At 47.5% G+C, this 22989-nt stretch overlaps 1 protein-coding gene across 1 annotated transcript in view; it reads left to right on the forward strand.

Moving 5' to 3' along the window:
- The window catches only part of PIK3R4 (phosphoinositide-3-kinase regulatory subunit 4), a 1130409-nt gene that overhangs the window by 468817 nt on the left and 638603 nt on the right, over window positions 1-22989 (forward strand). The window lies entirely within an intron of this gene.

The raw sequence follows: 22989 nt of genomic DNA on the forward strand, positions 1-22989 counted from the left end.
CTTGGCCCAGAATCTGCCACAAACTTTTTTAAGATGCTCACAATGGTCCGGTTGTAGCGTTCTACTGCCCCAGAAGAGGCTGGCCGGTAAGCAACATGTAGCTTCCTTTTGACCCCCAGTATCTCCCACATCTTTGTCATTACTTCACTGGTGAAGTGGCTACCTCTGTCTGACTCAATCCTTTGAGGTAGACCAAAACGGGAAAAGATGTGGTTAATCATCAGGGCAGCTGCTGTTTCTGCCTTGCAGTTTGGTGCTGGGAGACATTCCACCCACTTTTTAAACAAGCATGTGACGGTCAACATGTACTTGTTTCCTCTAGACGAGCGAATTACAGGGCCTACAAAGTCGATTTGTAAATCTGACCATGGCAGTGTCATTCCCCTATTTTGGAGAAGCGCCCGGTGTGTGAGGGATGTTGGCTGAAATTGTGCACACACAAGGCACCCCTTCAAGTATTGGTTGAGGTCCTGGCCCATATGTGGCCAGTATGCAATCTCTCTTAATATTTCAAGTGTTGTATGAAACCCCCTATTACCGGCGGTGGCCGCATCATGGGTCTGACATAACATCAGGCTTCGGAATGAGGTAGGGCCACCCACTGATCATGGCCAGCTTGGGATTTCCTTACCAACAAACCGTCTTGGATTCGCAACATCTTTGGACATTTCATCAACACTCTAAGGTCCTCCTTCCCAATGCAATCGGTATCCGTCAGGGGAAAGTTCTCAGGGTCCTCAATGTGTTGGTAAAACTTACCAATTATTTCCCCCTTTTGAGCCGTAATTAAATCAGCATCAGGGGTCTCCTTACTCCATTGTGCAGTTGAAAGATCATTGTGAGCATTTGTCTGGGACCTAGTGATAGCAGTAACCTGGATTTCCCCCAACAGGGACTCTATTTCTATTAGATCCCTTGGATGGCCCCGGTTTTGGCCAGCTGATCAGCGAAGTCATTTCCAGTTTTGTCTGGTCCCTCTACTTTGGAATGACCCTTGATCTTTTTCCAGTAGCTGGTCATCCCATTCGATGTGACCAGATCATCAATGTTTTGGATTAACTTTCCATGTTTCAAAGGTTTGTTATTAGCACATTGCATGCCTCTGATTTTCCAGTTAACCAGGTGCTCCACGAACCCGTTCCGTACATAATCCGAATCTGTGATTATGACCAGTTCGTGGAGTTGATGTTGGACAGCAGTGAGGATGGCTTGATGCACAGCCATCAATTCTGCCACCTGACTACTTAGGGGACCAATTTTGTATCCAGCGGAGGGTTCTGGAAACTCCTTCACCCATGCATTCCCTACGCCGGCCACCAGTTCTTACTCCCCGTTGTTGTCAACATGGTAAGAGCATCCATCCACATAGACAGTGGGCATTCCCTCACACTTGTCTTCTTCAAAGACTTTGTGTGGGGAATTAAGGTATGCCTCCATGATGTCCTTGATTTGTAGACTTTCGTCCTCGAGACAGTTTTCTCTGGCACAATCATGCAAGTCAGCCAGACCTTGCGCGAGGGGACTCTTCTTCTTGTTTTCGCCATATCTGACCTCCATAGGAAAGCCTTGCATTGACAGAATCCAGAAAGTAATTTGGGAATTACTCCCATTTCCGGCCCGGATTCTGTCACTTTGGAGATATTGCAGAGGCGGGTGTGGAGTCTCCACTATGATGTGTTCCCCCTGGATAAACGGGCGGTAATTCTTCAATGCCCAAACCGTTGCCAGGAGTGCCTTCTCACAATCGTTGAATTTTTCCTCCACAGAGGATAAAGTTTTGCTTGCATAGGAGATTACTTTATTGACCTTGTCATGCTTTTGGTATAATACTGCTGTCAAGCACGTATTAGAGAACCCTGTCTCCAGGAAGAACTCCTTATTTCTGACAGGGTAAGCTAGGCAAGGGGCTTGTGAGAGGCTTCTCTTGAGTTGTCTTACTGCCTCGGATTGTTCTGGACACCATTCCCACTTGACCCCCCCCCTTCAAGAGATGAATCAGGGGTCTGGTGATCTCTGCGTAGCCCTCAATGAACTTTCTGCTGTAATTAGTCAGTCCAAGGAGGCTCCTTAGTTCCCGCAGAGTTGTGGGAACCAAATTAACACGGGTTCTACACCATTGTGCTTTCTGAAAGGAAAGCTTTGCTCCGGCGGCCCTCAACTGCGTCAGAACATAACGGATCTCCGCTATGTGTTCCTCCACAGATGAACATTTGATGAGGACATCATCTACATAAGCCAGGTTACCCCTCGCACCCAGGTCGGGCATGGCCTTATGTAGGAAAATGTTGAATTAATTTCCGGAGTTGAGGTATCCGAAAGGAGTTCGGGTCCATGTGTACTGCTGGCCCCCAAAGGTAAAAGCCAGTTTGTATTGGTCCTCCCTACTGACAGGCACTTTCCAGTATTCATTGGTCAGGTCTATTGCTGTGAATACCTGTGACCCCCGAATCTGGGCCAGTCCTTGGTCAATGTAGGGCAGCGGCCATCAGGGAAGTATGGACCCATTTGTTGAGCTCCTTAAGGTCGGCACAGAGTCTCCACTGGCCGTTTGGCTTCAATATTCCCAGCACCGGATTATTTAAGGTGCTGTGTACTGGACGGATTATTCCCCGGGACTCAAGGTTCTTAATTATTTCAGTAAGGGACTCCATGGATGCGAGAGGCAAACGATATTGCTTCACAAACACTGGAGTCATTCCAGGGTCCGTGGGAATTGTTGTGTGGATGTCGGTGCGACTACAATCATATGAGTCTACCGCAAAGAGATCTTGGAAATCCAAGAAAACTTGTTTCAACTTTTGCTTCTGTTCCAGAGTCACACAGGCATCTGCTAGGTTGACTCTCTCTTCCACCATCTGCCTGAAGCCTGGAAAGACTTCTGGTTTGGCTATCTCAGTGGCCTCCTCCAGCTGGGTGGAGAAGTCCCTGGTCAGAGTGCTGATTTGGACTGGAGGCTTCAGGTGGGAAAGGCAGCCCTCATGGACCTGGAAAATCACCTCATCCCTCCTGAAGTCACAAGTCACATCTTCCTTACCATAAGGGCAAGAAGTGTACACCAGGAAGTTCCCCCCATGCTGGGTTAAAATCCTGTCTGGTGTTGTATTGTCCTCACTGTCACTGTCAAAACAGTCCTTGGGGATTGGTCCTAACAGTTCATTTCCTAAATCAATGGAAAAATGTCGGTAATGAACCGCCATTCCAATAATGGTGCCTGCGGCTAGAGTAATACTCTTTCAGTCGCTGTTATCCACCTCTATTGGAATGGTGTCATGTTCTAGGTTGACTAATGGTGTTGGGTTTACCCCCAACACTTGCTGTTGGAGAGAAGCATTTAGATGAATATAAGCATCAGGGTTTTTCAATGTATGTCCTCTTTTAACTTTCACTTCCAGGGAGAATTGTCGGGTCCTTTCTGGGATGGTGACTTCCTCTTTAAGCTGAATTTCAACTGCATAAGGTAGCAATTGAGCTGACCTAAATGCTTTTTCTGGATCATCAAAGCCCATGGGATTATCCGCTAATCTGGACCAAGCTTTGAAGTTTATTAGGTCCAAACTAATGGCAAAGCGATTGAGAATGTCACTGCCTAAGTAAAAGGCGGCAGTGACGTCTCGCACGACCCAACATTTATGGACTATGCTCTTGTTGCCAATGGAGATTTTGAGCATACACCTGCTTGGCAAGAGATGTTTCGAATTGGGTGTTTCCAGATCCATTTCCCATTTGTCTATCAGTTTGAATGTGGGAATGGCTGGATCTTTTGGGAGTTGGCGGCACATGGCTTCGCTGATGAAGCTCTTATCGTTGTTCACACACACTTGGGCGAGAATAGAGTCCTTCCCATCATTTAACTGAACAGGGATGAACAACTGCTCTCCAATTTGCTGAATATCGGCCAGGCTCTGAGCTGATTTCACATCTTTCTGAACTATAGGAGTGGGAGTGTCTGATTGTGGATTGGTAAAGAATTTCAGAGTGTTTCCTTCCAGTGTGGAATACCACCTTAAACTGGAAGGAAGGTTGATTTTCAGAAATAGAGAGGACCCCCCATTACCAGTCTGTTGCCCTACTGCTATTACTGTCACGTCTGGAATTTGGTTGTTCTGGAAGTGAAATTCTACTTGGCCAGATTTTTGTTCAACCATGTGGCAGGTGCCGTTTAAACTAACATGGTTGACACTCTGTTTTAATTTTATTGGTTGGCTAGTCTGGGTCCAGAGGACCTTGTTTACGCAATCTATTAGGGGTGACAACCTTCTCAGGAGGTCATTCCCTAGTAAACAAGAGGTGCCCTCTGGAGTCACTACTATGACCGGGTGTTTCACCTTGTGTCGCCCAATTTTGATGTCCAAATCTGCAGTCCCCTCGACAGGAATTTCCTTCCCGTCAAAGTTCTGGAGTTGTCTAGGAAGAGAGGTGAGGGGAATTTGGTACTTCTCCCCCCTACCTGAATTCAGTTAATCAAAGGCCCTTTTGGACAGAAGGGTAGCTTGGGATCCAGTGTCCACCATTGCCAAAATTGTACCCTGCCCCTGTACTTGTACCATGGCATAATATCTTCCCTCCTTCTCCTCAAGGGGGCACAGATAATGCACATTTTTGGACAACTGGTGGGCTAATTTTCTGGTTTTGGACATGGCGAGAGAAGAGATTTGGGCAGAATTCTGTGGAGAGCCTGGGGAATCGGAAAGAAAAGTTGGCAACTGGAAATAGTTTCAGGTTCTGGGCCGCCCCCCTCGCCTTTTGGAGGCAGTCATCAGGATGGGTTTGAACCAGTGAAGTTTGGTTTTGTTGGTTCTGGGATAGGATGATGGGTGGCGACAGCTCAATCCCCACATCCACCCAGTCTGGATTGGAATCTCTTGGGACCCATTTTTCCTTGGGAGGAGTTCCCCATCTCTGAAGGAGAAGATACTTTTCCCAGGATCATCCGAGGATCCCTCTCCCTCAAATTGGAAGACCTGTACCTCCTCCACAAAGTGGGTCTGTTTGGGTCCTTTGTTTCTCCTACCTCCTCTCTGCTCCTTGGGTGGCAGACTTTCAGGGGTAGGAGATTTTGTTTCCGTTTCCTGGTTTTCCAGGGGCTGTTTACAAGTTGGGAAGGAAGCTTCCTCCAAGGCTTTACACCCCCCTTCCCCTTGTGCCTCCTCCCTGGGAACCGGTGGGTTATCAGGGTGCTGCCCCCGTCATTGTTCTGGAGCACCAGGTCCAGAGTTTGGGGCATTCTGTGGTGGCATGCTCATCTGAGGGTTCTGTTGAGCCCTCAGTATGTGACCCAGATCCCGTGCCATGTTCTGAACCTGGCACTCAAGTTGTGAGACCCGCTCAGGCTGATACGGGGTTCTGTTTTCTCCCCTGGGCTGATCCCGGGAAGGGTAGCTATCCCTTCTCCGGTAATATCCTGGGTTGGGAAGATTTGGGTACCCCTCCACCCTTGGCCTCCCCTCTCCCGGATTAGGTTGTCTGGGCTCAGAATTGGGGAAAGAAGGATGGATGGTTTTGGGGTTGGAAACCTTGTGGATACCTGGGGAAAAAAGTTCTGCCCAGTGTTTGGGGAATTTCTGCCCTCCTGTGGGAAGTTAGGAGGGAAGTTCCCTGGGTCAGGTGCTTGGCTGGATCCCCCCCTTGGGCTGGAGTAGTCCACACATAACCCAGGATTGGTCTGTTTCCCCTATAGCGGGGACTTACAAAGTCAGGGGAGCGGGGGACCCCATTTGTGGGACAACCTCCTCGACTACATGTCTGTGACGGCCCCGAGGGCCTTCTGGGCTGTGAATTATTTGGTGCAGGCAGGTTTTTAGGCCCCCCCCCCCATCTCCAAATCTAAAACGGGGGCAACCTTTACCTCCGCCACCTTGGCAGCAGCAGGGGTGCTGTTGGTTTTGGGGTTTTTCTGCGCATTACTTTTATTTTCTATGGGCTTCTGCACCTCATAGATCCGGGTGGCTTGCTCAATGACCCAGTCTAAAGATCTTTTCTCGTGAAAATCTCTCACAAGCTGGGTCATTATGTACTTGGGAAGAGCATGGAAAAATGTGTTGATGAATTCTCTGCTGTCCGTGCGCACCCTTCTGGTGGTCTGCGCAAAGGCATGCTTCAATTCTTGCACAAATTCTTGTGGGGCCTGATCCTCCCCACATTGCAAATTGTAGGCTGCCTTGCGAGCCTCTTGGGGATTTCCATGTACAGAAAAATGTTTCAAGATGGCCGCCCTATATGTGGACCATCTTGAATGGTTTTGGTCCTCCAGCCCCGCAAAGAAACTGGAGTATTCAGGGGAGAATGTCCATTTGACATACTGGATGCAGCTACTGTTGTCCTTCAAATGGAAAGTCTCCATCATTTGCTCATAGAGCTCCAAGTGTTCCCAAACAGAATACTTGGCGTTCTTATGATGAGGCGTGATGACACTCCTGATTTTCTTAATCTGTTTTAAGGGGTCCTTAAGCAAGGCCCTTTTCACCTTATTGGCATTTTTGGTTCGGGTAATCCTGGTCCATTCATCCTCTGATTCAGAAGCACTGCTCCCAGAGGTGCCCGTCTGATCTTCCAAGTTTTCCCGGATTCTGCGAGCCTGGGAATAGCTGGCAGAATGTGGGGACCTGGTCTCCTGTGTCCTGTGACGCTCAGAGGAGTCTTCAGATCCCTACTTGCTTCCAGGATTTGATGGGTACCCCCCCACTGACCTAACTGGGCAGAGGTTTTCAGGATGCCCTTAGTGGGCCTACTCTCCTGGGGTTCCCCACTAAATTGCACTGTACTTAGGTGCTCATACCCGGATGCCCGCCCATCCATTCCTGGGTGGTACTGGCCTATGAGCCCCATACTTTTGGCTGGATAGTAATCTGCCATCCCTGTGGCCCTGTGCTCCTGTGGGCCAGGGGGCATGGGGGTGGCAGAGTTCAGGGACTGGGAGAGATGAAGGCCTCTGGTACTAGGGCTCCTGAGGTTATGCTCAGGCGTTTCCCTTTCCCAGCGAACCTCATCTCTATCAGCCCATGCTCCCTGTTGCAATGCAAGAGCCCCTGCGCCTTCAGTTCCTCAGTTAAGGCCTTACTAGACTCTATCAGTCTCTCCTGCATGGCTACCTGTTGCTGGAGCCTATCATTGTGCTGGCAGAGAGCCGCATTCTCTCTCTGTGCCTCCTGATTGGTCCTGGAGTACTGGGCCAGTCTTTGCTGCAGGAGGGTTACCTCCTGAGTACCATCCCTACTGGCCTGCTCCTTTCTTGCCAGAGCCTCTTCCACCCTCCTGGTGTGCTCTAACAAGTTCTGATGCTCTTTTTGGAGGTCACCCAGCCCCTAGAGGGTCAAGTGATTTTCTTCAGTTTTTCTTTTTAAATGGCAGACTTCCTGGCCTAAGGTGTCCCTTTCCTGACTAAGAGTCTGCATCTGTGCCGCCAGGTCGTCCCTTTGCCTTTAAAAGGCACCAGCTTTCTGGCGCTCTTGATCAAACTCTGCCTGGGTATCCAGATCTTTCAGGATCAGTTTATTGCTCTCTGCCTTTTCCCTATCTAGGTGGCTTTGCAGGTGACTTCCTGCTCAGCACATGCCCTATTGAAATCTAATTGTTGCTCCAGCTTTTTCTGGCTATGCAGTAGGGAGTCCAAACCTTCTTGGTACTCCTTCTGCAAGGCCAGAAATCTGGTATCCTGGTCAGACTTTTCCTGTTGCAGGATACACATGTCCTCTTTGATTTTAATGAGATGCTGTCTGCTCTCATTTTCTGACTCCTAGCTTCTGTGCATCCTCTGCTCCGAAGAGACCAGGTCAGATTGGGCCTTCTCTAACGCGATCTGTTGCCTATTTGCCAGGTCTTGGCCTTCAACACATTTGTCCTGCATGGCTCCCATATATAGATACAAATATGCCGCTATCCTAACCATCTTGTTGTGTTCCTCTTTAGCTTTAGGAGCCATGTATAGTTCACTCAGGGCCACATGTAAGGGACCCTGATCTCTCCAGATATCTAACCCAGTTGCAGTGACCTGTTGTGTGATTGCCTGCAACCACGCATCCTGGCCCTGCTCAGTCCATTCACCTCTCACAAATAGCTTATGTAAGAAGTGCCCTCTGGCTATTTTGATGTCTACCAGTATCGTCATTCTGGAATTTGAGTTCCTTCCTGACTTACAGAAGTTTGTATTTTATTTTGCAAAACAGACCGTCTCCTTAGAGCGTTCCTTTGAGGGGTGCTTTCACAGTGTAAAACAGCGTGGTGATCTAACCGGATATGTGTATCCGGTCAGTTGGCACACTGTATTAAGCTGCACAAGTGGTAAATCTAACCCAGAATATCCCGGCTCCGAGCCCCCACTTTGTAAGCGACTTCGATTCAACACTACAGCTAAGTCAAGGTCTAGTCTGGGATGCTGATGGAAGCCCTTATTGATGTATTTTTATGTCCAGTTCGTTTACTCTGGATGACAACCCTTATATAATACCCCTCTCTCAGAATCCCCCTGACCCCGCTGAGCCAAGAAGTAGGTTTGTTTTGCAAATTTAAAAGGTTTATTTGAAAATTAAACAATATATCTCTATCACACTTTTATAGTAAATTAATATTTGATAGCACACTTGTGAGGATAATAGTGATCAACAATGGATAATGTTACAGTGGTACACTCTTTTTGATGGCTTAGGAGTGATATAGAGAGGATAAAGTAGCCGAGAATGCTTTTATGGCTTCAAGGACAATGCAATGATGAATGAAAATGCAGTACAGAAAATAAACTTGATATGACTTCAACAAAAGACAATGTAATCACTTTTCTTTGACAATTCACCCCCCCCCCCCTTTATGCAGGGTAAAGAGATGGAAGGAAAGCACACAGTTCTCAGGAATGCAATCAAATATAATTCAGTTCCCCCCTAGCAAGCTTAGAGGAAAACAGGTAGGAGGTTTAAACACAGGCAATATACTTTGATGTGGTATGCAAAGAAGTGAAAAATATGCTAAAATGATTTTAATTCCCTCTAGAGGTTCAGGGTGGGTGACAGCTACTTTGTATTAGTTCAGGATCACTTTAGCAATGCTCTGTGAATGATTGTCAGGTTGCAAACGAATTTCAGCAAAGGAAAGCAAGGACAAATCTTTTTACACGTGGCTGAAATTAAGCAAAATGTCAAATCGCGGCAAATTTAGTTGCGTGCGTCGAGCGCAATTACGGAGGGAGTATGAGGAGTAGCAAGTCGGTTTAGAGCTTGTTGGAAAGCTTAGAATCTCAGCTTCTATCCCAAACAGTTCCGGAGATACGGCCGATTTAGTAAAGGTAGGTTTCAGATTTGAAATTTGAAAGCTCAGAATGACAGATGACAGTTTTCAGGTTTAAAGATGACAGAATGACACGATTCTAGGAGGCAGTTCTAAATAGGTTAAAATAGTTTGGATTAGATTATTTTAAACTAAGGGATTGGGTTTTGCACAGTTCTGGCGGTACTCGCACTATATTTTGGACAGGAATGCGACTTCGCCACGGATCGGGTCAGGATTGGACTGCGGTTCCCTCGCCACGGATGGCCTCTGCCTGGTTCTGCTCGCTGGATAATTCTACCTTCTGGGTCAGCTCTGCTAGTGGCTCTGCACAGCGGTCTGGATCTCTGGTTCTGACAAAAGTTCTCGGCACTGCACGGCGGTCTGGTCTCTGGTGCTGCCAAAAGTTCTTGGTAAAAATTCAAACAGCTTGCCCGGCTGTTGAATAGTTTGCAAATGATTTGGAGGCCTGCTGAAAAAGGATTCAGCTTGTGGATTCAGGCCTCTCCGCTACAAATTCTGGAGTTAATTTCTGGTCTCTGGAGATTGATGGATTTGAAGTATGAAGTCAAGATGTGGAGTTGTCTGTCAAAATGCTCAGCAGAAAGTGAAAAAGAAAGTCCTATCTGGCTTCCAGTGGCTCTTTTTATGTGTTTCGAAAGTGGGTGGGTCGGCTCGTCCTGCATGCCCAACCCTCTCAACTTATCATTGGCTAGTTCCTCCTCTCTTCCTTGATTGGGGGAACTGGGTTGTGAATCAGAGTGGTGAGGTAGGTTTATGGTCAGAGGATCCTCCCCTTGTCAAATTGCACACAAATCTATTTCTGATCCAAATACATATTTATCTATGTACCATTTTTCTAATATTATATGTCCAGTTAACATGTTTTCTGTAGCACCAAACCATCCTATCCCTGTCTTTGTAAGATGTTGTGTCCACTTATGACAGAATTCTGCCCTTTTCATCCAGATGACGACCTCTAAACCTTTCCAGATTTTACCCAAATGTGCACCAGGGATATGGGTTTCAGATGATAAAGTTTTTAGGAAAGATTTCGTAATTGTAGGGAATTTTCCTTCCATGTGGCAACCCCTAAACTTTTTGCTATTGTTTTTAACCTTGTTCTTGACTTTGCCAGAGAAGTACAGCCTTCTGCCGCACTTCTCTGGGCTTTCGCTCCTTTTCTTACGGGGAAACTGACATGCCCTTAAGACAGTCAGTACCGGGGAACGTGGTTTCCCGTAGTTTCTTTAATCGTGTCGCCATTTTAGTGCAACACGACACAAGAGGGCACTGTAAGCTAAGTTACAGCTCTCTTGGGTCTCTAGCCTTCTACAGGCCCTAGATACTCTTTTAGGATGGTATTTGATCGGTGCAAGTCATTCAGGGACTCGAATGGTGGCAGCGATCGTTTTGTTTATTTTGAGCTCCTTTTGGTGTTCTGAGCACGTTTTTGCCCTGAACCCAAAATGGTGGCCTGGCTCTCCAAAATGGCCAGACCACGAGGCTCCTTTGTCTTGTCCACTGACCGTCTTGCTCCCTTCACCTTCCCCAGGTCAGACGACCCGGGGCCTTCCTTATTTGGGCATGTACTTTCCCGCGAAACGTGGTTGCTTTCCCGGGCTTCTACATGTCGTTTGTGTGCCTCCAGGGTGTGGGCTGGGATGTCTGGTCCCAATACACATCCTGGGTGCCAGAGAGTCTGGGGTGGTGTGAATGCCTGGGACCACCGTGGTCCGTGATTGGTCCACGTATGGTATGTGTTTTGATGAGCGGATCTCCCATTGGCTCCCCTCCGTTTTGGCGCGAAGGGAACCGTGGATAAGAGGGAGCTGGAAACACCACTGCCATGTCGATCTCCTGAGTTCTCACGAACAAAGGAATACAGGAGCCAAGTATCCTGCAACCAAGAGGCTGGACCGAGGAATCGCTGGTGACCCGCTGAAGGAATCCTCCTTTGCACTGCTGTCGTCCTGTGAAACCCTTTCCTCCTTGGATCGAACCAGAAGGCCTGTACTGGTGCTTCGACCTTTGGAATAGCAGGAACAGCTATTCCCGGCGACTTCATCATCTCCTGCCAAGTAAGCCTTCGGAAGTGTCTCTGGGCCATCCAGTTGACTGACCAGCTTACAAGGGAGTCCTGCTCTGTAACTGCCGCCAGGTTGTGTTGTATTTTGGGTCCTTGTCACTCTCCCACGCTTCGTACGCTTGGCGTCCCCAGGTCTGAAGGGAGGAGTGTACATTTGGCTTGAATACACACAGCCGCTCCGTTGTCCTGCTGCGGCAACAAAACTGTGCTGGTTTCGTCGATTGGGACGTCTTTTTGCTCTACACGACTACGAGGCGTTCCCTGCTCTTCTGAACCTGCCAGCTGCTGAAACTAACGTGGAGAAGCCTGGGTCTGCTTGCTTCGGGGACCGGTGAGTAGTTTAGCTAGGATCTGGTCGCCCTCCTGCAGTATCCCATTGCTTTTCCCTGCTGTGTAAAAACAGCACCCTTTTGGCCGTACTCGCGCTCTGCTTCTGCCCGCTGTGGAGGCTGCGCTTGAGTTGCGGAACCTGTTCTCCTTCTGCTGTGCACTAACCCGAACTGCCTGACTTCCTCCGAAGAGCTTCCCCTTTTGCCCGTTGGCACCAGCGTGGCAGGTACTTTGAGCACAAGGCTCCACTCTTCGCAGGGCTCGGACTTCCATCTAGTTAGGTGCCTCTAAAGGCGAACTGAGTCAAAAGCGTTATCGCACTGCCTGTTTTCCTTTCCTTTCAGGGGGACTACATATTTCGTGCTTTAAACGCTTGCGACTGTGTATTTGTATATATATTGTGTTGATATGGTATGTGTTGGTTTAATTTTCTTGCTACGGTCATTGTTTTAAAGGCCTTAAAATAAATGTGTATCTATTTTTGATATAACAACTGTTTGGAGAAGTTTGTAAGCGCTCTTGCTTTGTGTGCTCATTGCGGGCTTTCAGTCACCCTCACCCCTCTTGAGACCTAGTCTTGACCGCCGCGATCGCTACCTTGATTGGTCTGGCTTGTCCAGAGGTTACCCTGTTCCAAGTAATTAGGTTGGCCTTCTGAACTTCTGCGCCACCAGGACAGAGTTCAGAAATCCGTCTTAACAAAAGTGTCAGATTTTTAACATGCATACATTTGGAGTAACAACCTTTTTTCCGCTACTATCCCCAAGAACATACCACAGGGTCCTAACACCTCTTAAAAGGTGCACAGAAAAATCACAAGAATGATAATGTTATTTATATAATTTTTACAAGTCCGCAATATGAATTATCCATCTTTTTAAAATGATGCTCTGGCCCCAACGGGGTGTGGTTTTCCAAAGCACATGGTGGAATTTCTGGTTTAACCACTTCCCCCAAGCTCAGCTTGCTCACAGATGCAGTGCCCCTCCCAGTTTCTCCCAAGAGGAAGCCATTTTACGACCCCCCCAATATAACATTTGCCTGAGTCCAGGACAGGGCTTTGTTCAATTTCCTGCAGAATGCAGGTACCACTCCCCTAATTCAATCAGAGAGGTGTCATCTCCTTTTGGCAGCGGCAGCAGGATGCAGCCAGGCCTGGGAACACAGCTGCTGAATTCCCTCTCCTGTCGGGGGTAGTTGTCAGGCAGAATCCAGTTTCATTAAGCCAGGCTTCAGCTAAATGTCACTTTTGTTCCCAGTTTTTCTTCATTCAAATCAAACTCACAATTATTACACATGCAGCTAGAATGCTGATTCTAAGTTCAAAACTATGACATTTAACAGTTGAAAACTATGTGACACTCAAAAGTAGGTCACTCATTTAATTTAAACATTTTGATTTTAGTGGTTTTAAATCCAATTTCAGTTAAGCTGCTGACATCCACAGCTCAGCCAGTTTTGTTATAAACATTGTTTTGGGCTCTTCATCTTTCCAGATTTTGTATGCACACAAAACTTCATTCTGCCAGATGTCTGCTGGTGATCAGTAAGATTTTTGAATATCCTGAAATGTTTGAAATAGGCATTTTGAGCTTGCATTCAGGGAAACAAAGGTGATTTTGAAGCGCTTTTTTAGCCAACCGGCACTGCTGTTTTTCCTTTGGCACACATTTCACTTATGGCACTCCTGGCCCATCATGCTTGCACTGGTGGGTGGCAGGTTAGGCAACCATTTTGGTGTGCGCACAAACTGCACGGTTTTCCGGGATTCTGGCGCAACTGTGGGCTTTTCCGCCATCTTGGATTTTCTAAGCCCCCAGCACCAAATGTTGCAGCTTAATAGTTCAAACGTGGATCAGGACACCCAACAGTCTCCAGTGAGAATAAGCAAGCTACAGACACAAGAGTTGAGTACCCCTTTTGTCAAGACAGTACCTTATGTTGGAAGAAGAGGATCCAGCTGACTTCTGTTCTGGTTGCAATCCTGCAGATCCTGGGTTCTTGGGCCTCAGTCTTAGGGAGGACATCTTTAGGACTCCTGCACGGCAGTTCGAAGATCGGCGGCAGCTACGGGCTCTTTCTAAATCCGTGGCAATTTGCGGTTTCAGCTACCGGCAAATAGCACCACTGCGGTTCTTGGACACTTGATGGGCTTCCCTTGCTTCCAGGGCCCAGCACTCTGTTGAGGTGGCTCAGGCTTGGGTCGTGCTGCTTCGGGAGGTTCCTCAGGACCTTCCTGGAGCTCGGGGTCTGGCTTAAAGACGATGCACTCGTTTCTGGGTTTTCTGACCCCTGGCACTCTGTTCAAGCCGCAGCAAGGAAGTACAGCCAGTAGGGAGAGGGGTGCCAGCAAAGTTCAGCTAGGGGTCGGTTGGTCCCACCAACCCAAGGGAAGAAGTCGTCCGTTCCCCGCTTCTCTAGTCTATAAGAAATTGGAGCTTCAGCACTGCAGCAGGGCCTCACCGGGCAGTCCAACGGTCCAGGAGGGTACAGCAAGCTTCTCTTTCAGTTTCTTTTGTTGGATGTTTCTTCCAGTGGTCGACTCTGCCTTCTGTTCAAGAGACCCCGCCTTTATGCAGGTTTCTCCCATTCATACACAGTTTAGCTGTCACTCACACAGAAGGGTAGCTGTCCTGCAAGGACAACCAGCCAGCCAGCCAATCACGACTGGGGACAGGGAGTTTCGGGCACCTCCCTCGCTTCCTGCCCTGCCAGACACATTGGATCCAGAGGCGGGTTTCAGCACTGAAACCTGCCGAAGGCAAAATGAACAAAAGGGTTAAACCTGTTTTGGCGCGCAGAGTAAAACCCAAGAAAGATCTCACAAGCAAGAAATGGTGCAAAAAGATGATCAGGGCCATTTTGACAAAATGGGCACCCATGGGTGCGATACTGCAGCTGAGGATTCAGCCTGCGGTAAAAACGCACAATGGTAGGAAAATTAAACCTCTGCCACCAGCCATTAAATGTAGTGAGGATAACATAATAAATGTTACATGAGTAAGTAAGAAAAAGAGCTACTAAGAAACCCCCAGTCCTTCCACATAAGATGGGGTATTCTAGACCTACATAGGAAAAACTGGTAAGTAAAGTCAATTTCACTTTACTTCTCTTGGGAACAGTAGTTTACCGGAGAGAAGGTATTTAAACCTTAAGAGAAATCCAAAGGACGCTCTGTGACACTGCACTGAAGGTGCCGTGTGTCACAATACAAAAGGTAGATTCCTTTCGAGTTTGTCAGACTCCAAAAACAAAAGAAACACAGAGTCCAAATCAGATTAAGAATACATGGGAGAGTGAGAAAAAGTTCTCACTCCAGGATAAATATTAAAAAGTCCTAAAGTCCAGCAAAAGAGCTGGGGGTCTCTAAGGTTGAAGGGAATTAGCACAGACATGAGAATTCTCCCTAACAATGAGCTTGGTGATGCAAAATGCCTAACCACCTTTGACCTTACTTCACGGTATTGGCAAATATCCCTGTCTGGAAATGCAAAGCAGAACACTGCATTTTCCACACCTGAGGGTCTTCACCAGTTTAGGGTAATTCCCTTTGGGTTAGTGGGTTAAGAAATGCCCTTGCTACCATGAAGGCATCATGAAGCAAGACACAGGCAACAGATTCAAAGTTCAAATAAAATGGTTTATTAACTTAAATGTCGGGATGGTTGAAGGCGTAACTTGCCCTATGCTAAGGTGGGATTTCCCTACCTAAAGAAACTAAGGATAGTCTGAGTCAGGAAGTTCAGCTTAAAAGAATGTCTCTGTCCAAAACCTATACTTGCCCTCACAACTAAAGCTAGACAATGTGTAGGGATGTCGGCAACAAAAGAAACAGTGTTCCAAATAATGTCCTGAACTTTTTGTGGCTCTGAGCATACTTTCTAGCTCCCCTTCCACAGGTTCACAACAGTTTCACAAAAGTCTCCGAAAGGAATCTTGGGGGTTCCCTTCCCTAAGAAGGCAACACAGTTTCAAAACGCCATATCGGGACTCCTTTTCCCAAGAAAACACCACAGTTCACAAAATGAGTCCCAGGATTCTCCTCTCCGAAGAAACCTGCTTCATCAGCTTGCCAACTTGCACTTAAAATCAGTCTCTCAATATTCAAAACTGGTTCCAGGTCAACTTTATACTTCTTGACAGTCCATGCAGATTACTTCTTCTGCCTTACTCTAGCAATCTCTTTCAGGCACTTGCAATTACAGGATAGGGTGGACCCCGTTTAGGCACAGTTTTTGGACCACACGGTCCACCCATCACAGGTCACGCAACCGGTCACCCTAGGCTTGCTTGCCCACATAGGTTCTTCTGTAGCTGCACCTGTGTTTTGATTTACACTGACTTGGCTCTCTCTTTGTCTACCATTTGGCTTTGTCACAGCGTGTTTCACTCTTTGCCAATTTCTGGACTTGGCCACCATGAGTTCAATTATGCAGTTCACTTTTTGGTGCTCTTTTCCTTTCACCACATTGCCTTCACGCTCCTTTGCAATGTTCCATTCTTGCATTTCACCAGATTCTCTCTCAACTTGCAACATATAATGTTCGTTTTTACATCAACTTGTCGTTTGCTCATTGGTTTATTCAAAGCCTTCATATGCTCACCAAAAGCTTTCATTCAGTTCGGTATTGTGAAATACCTGAAGGTATCGCACATAGTGAACTGTGAGAAAACCTTATTCAGATGGCCAACAAAGGGCTGATTAGCTCAGATCCCAACTCTAGGGGTGGAAAGTGAGAAAGGCTCACCGGGATGGGGAAGTTCGGGGTTGTACTCGAGGGAATAACCCAAGAGAGACTCCGTATTCTACCAGGGATGTGTCATGATCTCTGCTTCCAAAAGGTCAGGGTTTTCCCAACTCCCTTGGAAGCAGATCCATAACCCAGGTTCCGAGTGCCAACCAGTCCCAATTGGGACCTTTTGGACCCAGTCCTGGCGCCAGTGGCACCAGGCTCATAAATATGCCCAGTCCCAGCGCTGGAAGCGCCGGGCTCATAATGCTTGGGTGAACTTACCTGCAGCAGACCATGCTGCTTACTTGCCTGCCAGTTGAGCCTCTGATCCTCTTCTGTTTGGAACTACTTTTCCTGTTGGGTGGGGCAGGAGCCACTCCCTAGATTCAGAACACTGGAACTCTTCTGGAAAGCAGGAACTCTTTTCTTACTAGGCGTGGCTGTGGAAGGAGACACCTAAGCACTACAGGAGGCTATTTAAACCACACCCGATGGATGAATCTTGCTTTGCGTTATTCTGCATCCTCTGCAGCAGAACGCTCATCGTGTCTTCTGCATCTGATCCTGGGCCTAAGGAAAAAGGCTTACCATCCTGAATCCAGTCTTCAGCAACACCTATAAAGACAAGAAAGAACAGGTTAGCATTACGGTCTTCAGTGACAGCTCTTCACTTACCTGTTCCATCGGCTGTCACCAACGCCTCGCGGTGCATTCCGGCATCTGAAGGACGAAGGCTTACCTACTCTTCGTGCGCTCCGGAGGTCTTCACACTGCATTCCGGCATCTGAAAGACAAAAGCTTACCAACTCTTCGCACGCTCCGGAGGCCTTCGGCGCTGCATCCCGCATCTGAAAGACAAAACAAGGTGCGTTTAAAGACATTGGGGAACTTTAATACTCACGTGCCATTACTCCTTTCCACATCTAACCCAGTGGGTATTCCGGCACCCGGCAGCCGCTCCGAACTTGTACCTGCAAAATAAAAAGACAGTTAGAGCGCATCGTGAAGCAGGCAACAAGCGCTTACTTACGTGCTTCCAGGCGCTTCTATTCATCACACGGGCTCCATCTTCAACTCACTTCAGCCTGTCATCCGCCATCGCCGGAACCCTGCAAAACAAGAAACATCATTACTAAAGACTTTAAAGACATTAGAGTTACTCGAAACTTTCCGTTCGTGCAGTAAACGACGGACAGCAGTCCTCTGAAGTCAAGGGGCCTGCTCCCCTTATCCAGTGAAGAAACTGGTTACAGCACCCTGCCCCGAGGCAGATGGAGAGCACGGCGTTCACTTACCTAAGGTGAGAGCGTTAACCTTTGGGGTTCTACAGGAGAAGAGAAAGGGAAGAAGAGAGAGACATTCAATAACCTAGTTCCTTAATCCCATATTTTCTATCTGCAGACATCTCACCCTTCAAGTCAGACATACAGTGCACAGAGGTCCAGCCCAAAGAGCCAGCCGTGTGTTGCACATCACCTTTGAAGATACGGTATACGCCCAGTCAAGACCGGCGCCTCTACGGGAATCAGGTGAGCGTTCCAGGATGACATCCCTGAGGCTTTTTTTGGTTATTCTGCATCTACCTCCCTTCCACCCAAAGAAGCTCCCTTAATAAAATCCAATCACCCCTACACCTCTGGTAAACCAACTAGGAGCCCGAACCCGGTACACCAGGAAACTACCTCTCTCAGAAGCTGTTTTCCTATATCCTACCCGATATTTTTCTGCCCATCCCTCCGATTATTATTTCCTGCACTCCCATCCTGCTCAGATAAAACGCTACCGTTCCCACAACCCCCTTGTTTATTTTATGAGAAGTCCTGATCATTCCCATTCACTTGACAAACCCTACTAATATCCCCTTCCAAGGTCAACCCTCCTGACATGAGGGTTGTACTTCCTTATAACACTTCGTCCCCATCTTCCCCCCCCCCCCCCTTTTCTGACTCAAACACTTTTCCTCGACATGAAAACCAAAGGACTAACCCTAGAGCTGTTTACCTGACATATAGTCAGGCAGAGTCAGACAATTGATCAGAATCACACACACACCCGATGACCCTTTCCTTTCCCCACAGGGATAAAAGGTGGAGCCAGAGCGCACAGTATGAGCGAGGCAGACAGCACGATGAGACGGCTATGCAGACCCGGCAGTTCAAGAGGAGGAGAAAGGCGGCAAATATCGAGAGGCTGAAAAGGAGAGACATGACCTTGCCCTTTACGACGCAAACCCACAAAACCTCCACAGAAGGAATCGTAAGACCGAGGATAATAGACAAAGTGTGTTGCGGCAGATGCCGGCAGTACCCACAGCGTGCTGACGCTGATAAGCAGGAGCAAGGGAAGCTTTTGTGAGCGTCGTACAGGCCTGGAACTGTTTGTGTGAAGGGAAGACCAGCTACGGATCGAACCTGCACCATGTGGGTGCTGATTCGAGAGACTCTGGTCGATCCCATGTTAAGTAAAACTACAGATACCAGGAGGCTGTAGGAGAACCGCCAAAACAGGTGAAATTGGTCATACAGGAGTTCAAGCAAAATCCCTGTACAATCGAAAGACTTAGATCTGCAAACAGTTAAGAAGTAAAAGGGAAGTGAATGCCGCCAATATTGAAAGTACTGAAACGGCAAGAGTGAACCTGAAGGAGGGATGCCAGAGAAGATGGGCAAAGTCTGAAGTCCCAAGAAACAGTGTGTTGACAAACATGAACCTGGCCGAGGAATGTCCACTTTGAACTGTTTGAAAAGACATTGAAAAACCAAGGGAAGTGAATCCCGCTAAAGAGAAAAGAAAGCCATATTGAAACCCGGAAGAGGGGGGGTTGACATTTGAAAGGGGTCAGAGCCTGAAGGAGGGCGATCTAGGGGTGGAAATTCACCACATATTCTTTATGAACACTTATTTCTTTCTTGAAAACTATCCCACACCCTTGTTGTACTAGTTGTAAGGTTTGGCAATAGGTTTCTTAGAATAGGCACTTTTTATTTGACACAACGCCACTAGGACTGCCTTATTTCTCATTTGATGGTCGACGCTTGGTCCCATCTTAGATTAAGGTTTAGATTGGGTGTTTTTCCAACCTCCATACTGTTTAATAAACACCTTTTGAACTGTGATCACTTGTGTCTGTCTTTACTGTTGTCACCATGAGTTCCTTACAGTATTCAATAGATTCCAGTACTTGTTTGCACGGATATTGCAGAATTCAATTCTAACCATTTACTTTGGTTCACCGTGTCTTTCACCTTAATTCTTGCTCATTCAGCATTCCCTTTTTGCCACTAAACTGCCCCAGAAATGCCCCGGTTCGAGTGATCCCATTTTCTCACTCACCGGTCTCCGGCGTCACCTATGGGTGGCTGTCACCTCCTGCTCGCCTCCACCTACACTTCCTTGGTGCTTGGCGAGCCCCGCTCGCAGTTCGCTTCTATCTCTCGCTCTGTGTGAGTCTCCGGCAGCTTAGCTAGTGCCCCGTTTACGCTGCCGGTGACTTACAAAGGCTGGATCTGTACTGTGGCCCGCACCTCCTGATTCAGGCTCCGACCTGCGAAACACCCAATACTGTGGCCTTCACACTGTCCCTCCAGGGCACGGCACCACAGTTTCTTACAGTTATCGTCGGCGTCCTGGTTTCCCCAACAGGACCACCCTCGGTTGCCTCGTATTCCACAGGACTTCTCTGTCTGCAAGCCTCCCTGCTGCTCTCCCTGTGTTCTCTCCGACTCCATCTTTTATACACCTGCAACTGTTCCACATGTTGCAGGTGTGAGTCTTTAGGCTCAATTGCCTGACCACAATTAGTGCAGCATTCTGGAAATGCCTGACCCTTACACCAGTCTATAGGCCTCTTCCTCATCTCAGTACTAGAATGGTGAAAGGACAAATTAGTGTGCATTACTCCTAGTTGCCTCTTCTTCGTGCCAGTACTATATTGAAATGAACAAGCGGAATTGAGTGGGTTTACAATAGCCTATGAGGGTTGGGGAGCGTGATGTTGGTTCTCATTTGGAAAAGGAGATACAATGTCTCACCTGTGGATATCCTATCCCCAAGGACCCTCCACCCAGATGATCCTCCCTCGCATTTCCTCCTCCAGGGTCAGGATCCAAGAGTGATGGCCTTTCCCTGGCCCCCTGAGAAGAGGTTTCAAGGGGAGTAGGTGTGAGGATACCCTCAGTTTTGTCACATACCTTCTAGAGGTTAGTCAACCATGTCTTTGAATGGACTTGAATTAGGTTTTCCGTCCCACTTGAAGCACATGTGAGGCACCTCTAGATAGTATTTCAGGCCCTTCAACAGGTCCACTTGACCATAAAGGTTACAAAGTGACTGATTGGACAAGAATCAGTGGCCTATGTGATGAATATAATGAAGCTATACTTATTTGCCAGGGTAACCTCTCCTCATGTGGCCTGGGGATGGCAGCCGCTACCTGATGCTAACTCTGTGGGTTGCTGTTTGAGGGAGGATCCCATGAGGGGAGGGGACCATTAGGGGGATGGTAAGACATCAGGTGATAAGCGGTATCCCCATCAATCAAGAGACCCTTGACCCCCTTCCTACAACCCTAGAGATAATCTCTTCCGTAATGGACTCATGGCGTGTACTTGTATCCTACCATTCCCCTAAAAAATACTCGGACTAGGAAGAATAGGATCTGCCTAAGTGAAGATCCCATTCCCAGTACTGTGACGAGGAAGATCGCCAATGACTCACAAGGGAGTTATAAGATCAGTACTGTGACGAGGGAGTAGACTGAGAATTGCATGTAAGAACATACACCAGTCTGGTCCTTATCAGAATCCTATTGGCCAGAGCCAGCATAAAAGCAAGGAAAGACTCACAGTATTAGAGGGGCCCTCCCTGGAGGACAAAGGAACATAAATCATTTGTTCCAGAAGAAGGGACTTAGACCTACTGTTCCAGAGGAGAGAAGGGGGGAACCCTTGCACCCCAACAGCTCTCACACTGGTTAGACCACTAAGGGTAGGAACACTGTGAACCCAGAGATCGAAGAGAGGGACCGGGCAGCTGAAAGCCTTCTGCCTGAGGGAACTAGGCAGGAGGGGGGGGGGTGCACACCCACTGAAGCAGGACACTGGAGAAGCTCTGTGGTTGAACCTACAGAACGACAACAAGAGAGCATGAAAGACACCGACAGCCCCTGGACAGCCCAGAGAAGTTAAACTGGTTACCGAGTTGCCGGAAGTGCATGCTGGTTTGGGGAAGTAATTCGAAAAAGACAGAGAAGATTGTCATGAGAATAATGTGTTTGCAAAGATTTCTACAGCACGGGCGCTGAGCCCATATTTAAAAGGAGAGAATACCAAGATGAATGTTGAAACTAACATTTGCGAACTAGAGTCAAGAAGCCAACATTGGGCTAACATTGTTTTATGGTCAAAAGGGAAAGTGGTTGCATGGAAGTCCTGGTAGGAGAGTATACCAGGCAACGTTAGGTGTGCGAAATACAGTGAAGAGTATGCAAAGAATCCCAAGGAAGAATCATACCTTTGAAATAGTAAATTGTTGTCAAGAGAGAAAGGAACCTAGCAGGGGATTATACCAGGTAACCTGTACGTTTGGAATCAGCAACTAAATTGTGACTACAGTGAAAAGGAGAAACCCAAAGGGAATGCATATCCTTGTGAGTGTTTCTTTTTTAACTGTCTTAAATATAAAAGAAACCAGGGGAAGGGAGCTATTCTCCGGAACTGTGAAATTGCCAAGTGGAGGAAGTTACCCTCTTGGGTTATAAGGAACTTGATCATTTTTTGTGTTAAACATTTCTATATCGAGAAAGAAATCTGGGGAAGGGAATAATTCCCTGGAACTGTGAACATTGTCTGCTTGGAACGTTTTGGTTGGCGCTCTACTTTAGTGTTGGATTAGAACATTTGTGCACTTAAAGAACAGAGACACTATCCTTTTCACCTTAGAATTATTTTTAGAGTCTGAGGGCCAGAATAGGATTATGGACACAGAACATATACTTGTTTTTGGACATCTGGACAAAGGACAGATCATTAGTTTTTGTTGAGGGAGGGAAACCCCTCATAGATTAGGGATAGTGAGGCATTTTCCCATTCACATTTTCTTTTCAGTAAATATTTATAGCCAAAACATGAGTCCTCTGTGTCCGTGTCTCATTCCTGGCTCCTCACTCCTACCTTTGAGCATGAGGTTGTTGGGCACAAGATTCAGCCTCTACCAGTTAAGTACAGGTGGTGCAAGACTGGCAGACCTCTACACGGTGAGAGCCTTTTTGAGCCACACTGGGTGTCACAGGACCTTTATGGCAGGCGATGCCACTGTAGCTGCCCTCTGACTGCTGTTAATACTCCAAAGAAACCTAAGAAGGTTTCTTGGTCTGGTGAGTGCGAGAAGGCCTTTCAGGGCTTAAAGACTTAATTGTGCAAGGCTCAAGTTCTCAGGGCACCTGATTATCTGAAACCTTTTATAGTACAGACTGCGTCCTCAGACACTGGAATAGGATGAGTCCTCCCCCAGCTAGATGACAAAGGCAGGCACACACTGTTTAATCGGCCTCCAAATTCAGGATAAAAATTGTGGTGGGCCTCAGGA

Source organism: Ambystoma mexicanum, chromosome 2q (genome assembly GCF_040938575.1).
Source record: "Ambystoma mexicanum isolate Mex_15411 chromosome 2q, UKY_AmexF1_1, whole genome shotgun sequence".
NCBI classification, from domain to species: domain Eukaryota; kingdom Metazoa; phylum Chordata; class Amphibia; order Caudata; family Ambystomatidae; genus Ambystoma; species Ambystoma mexicanum.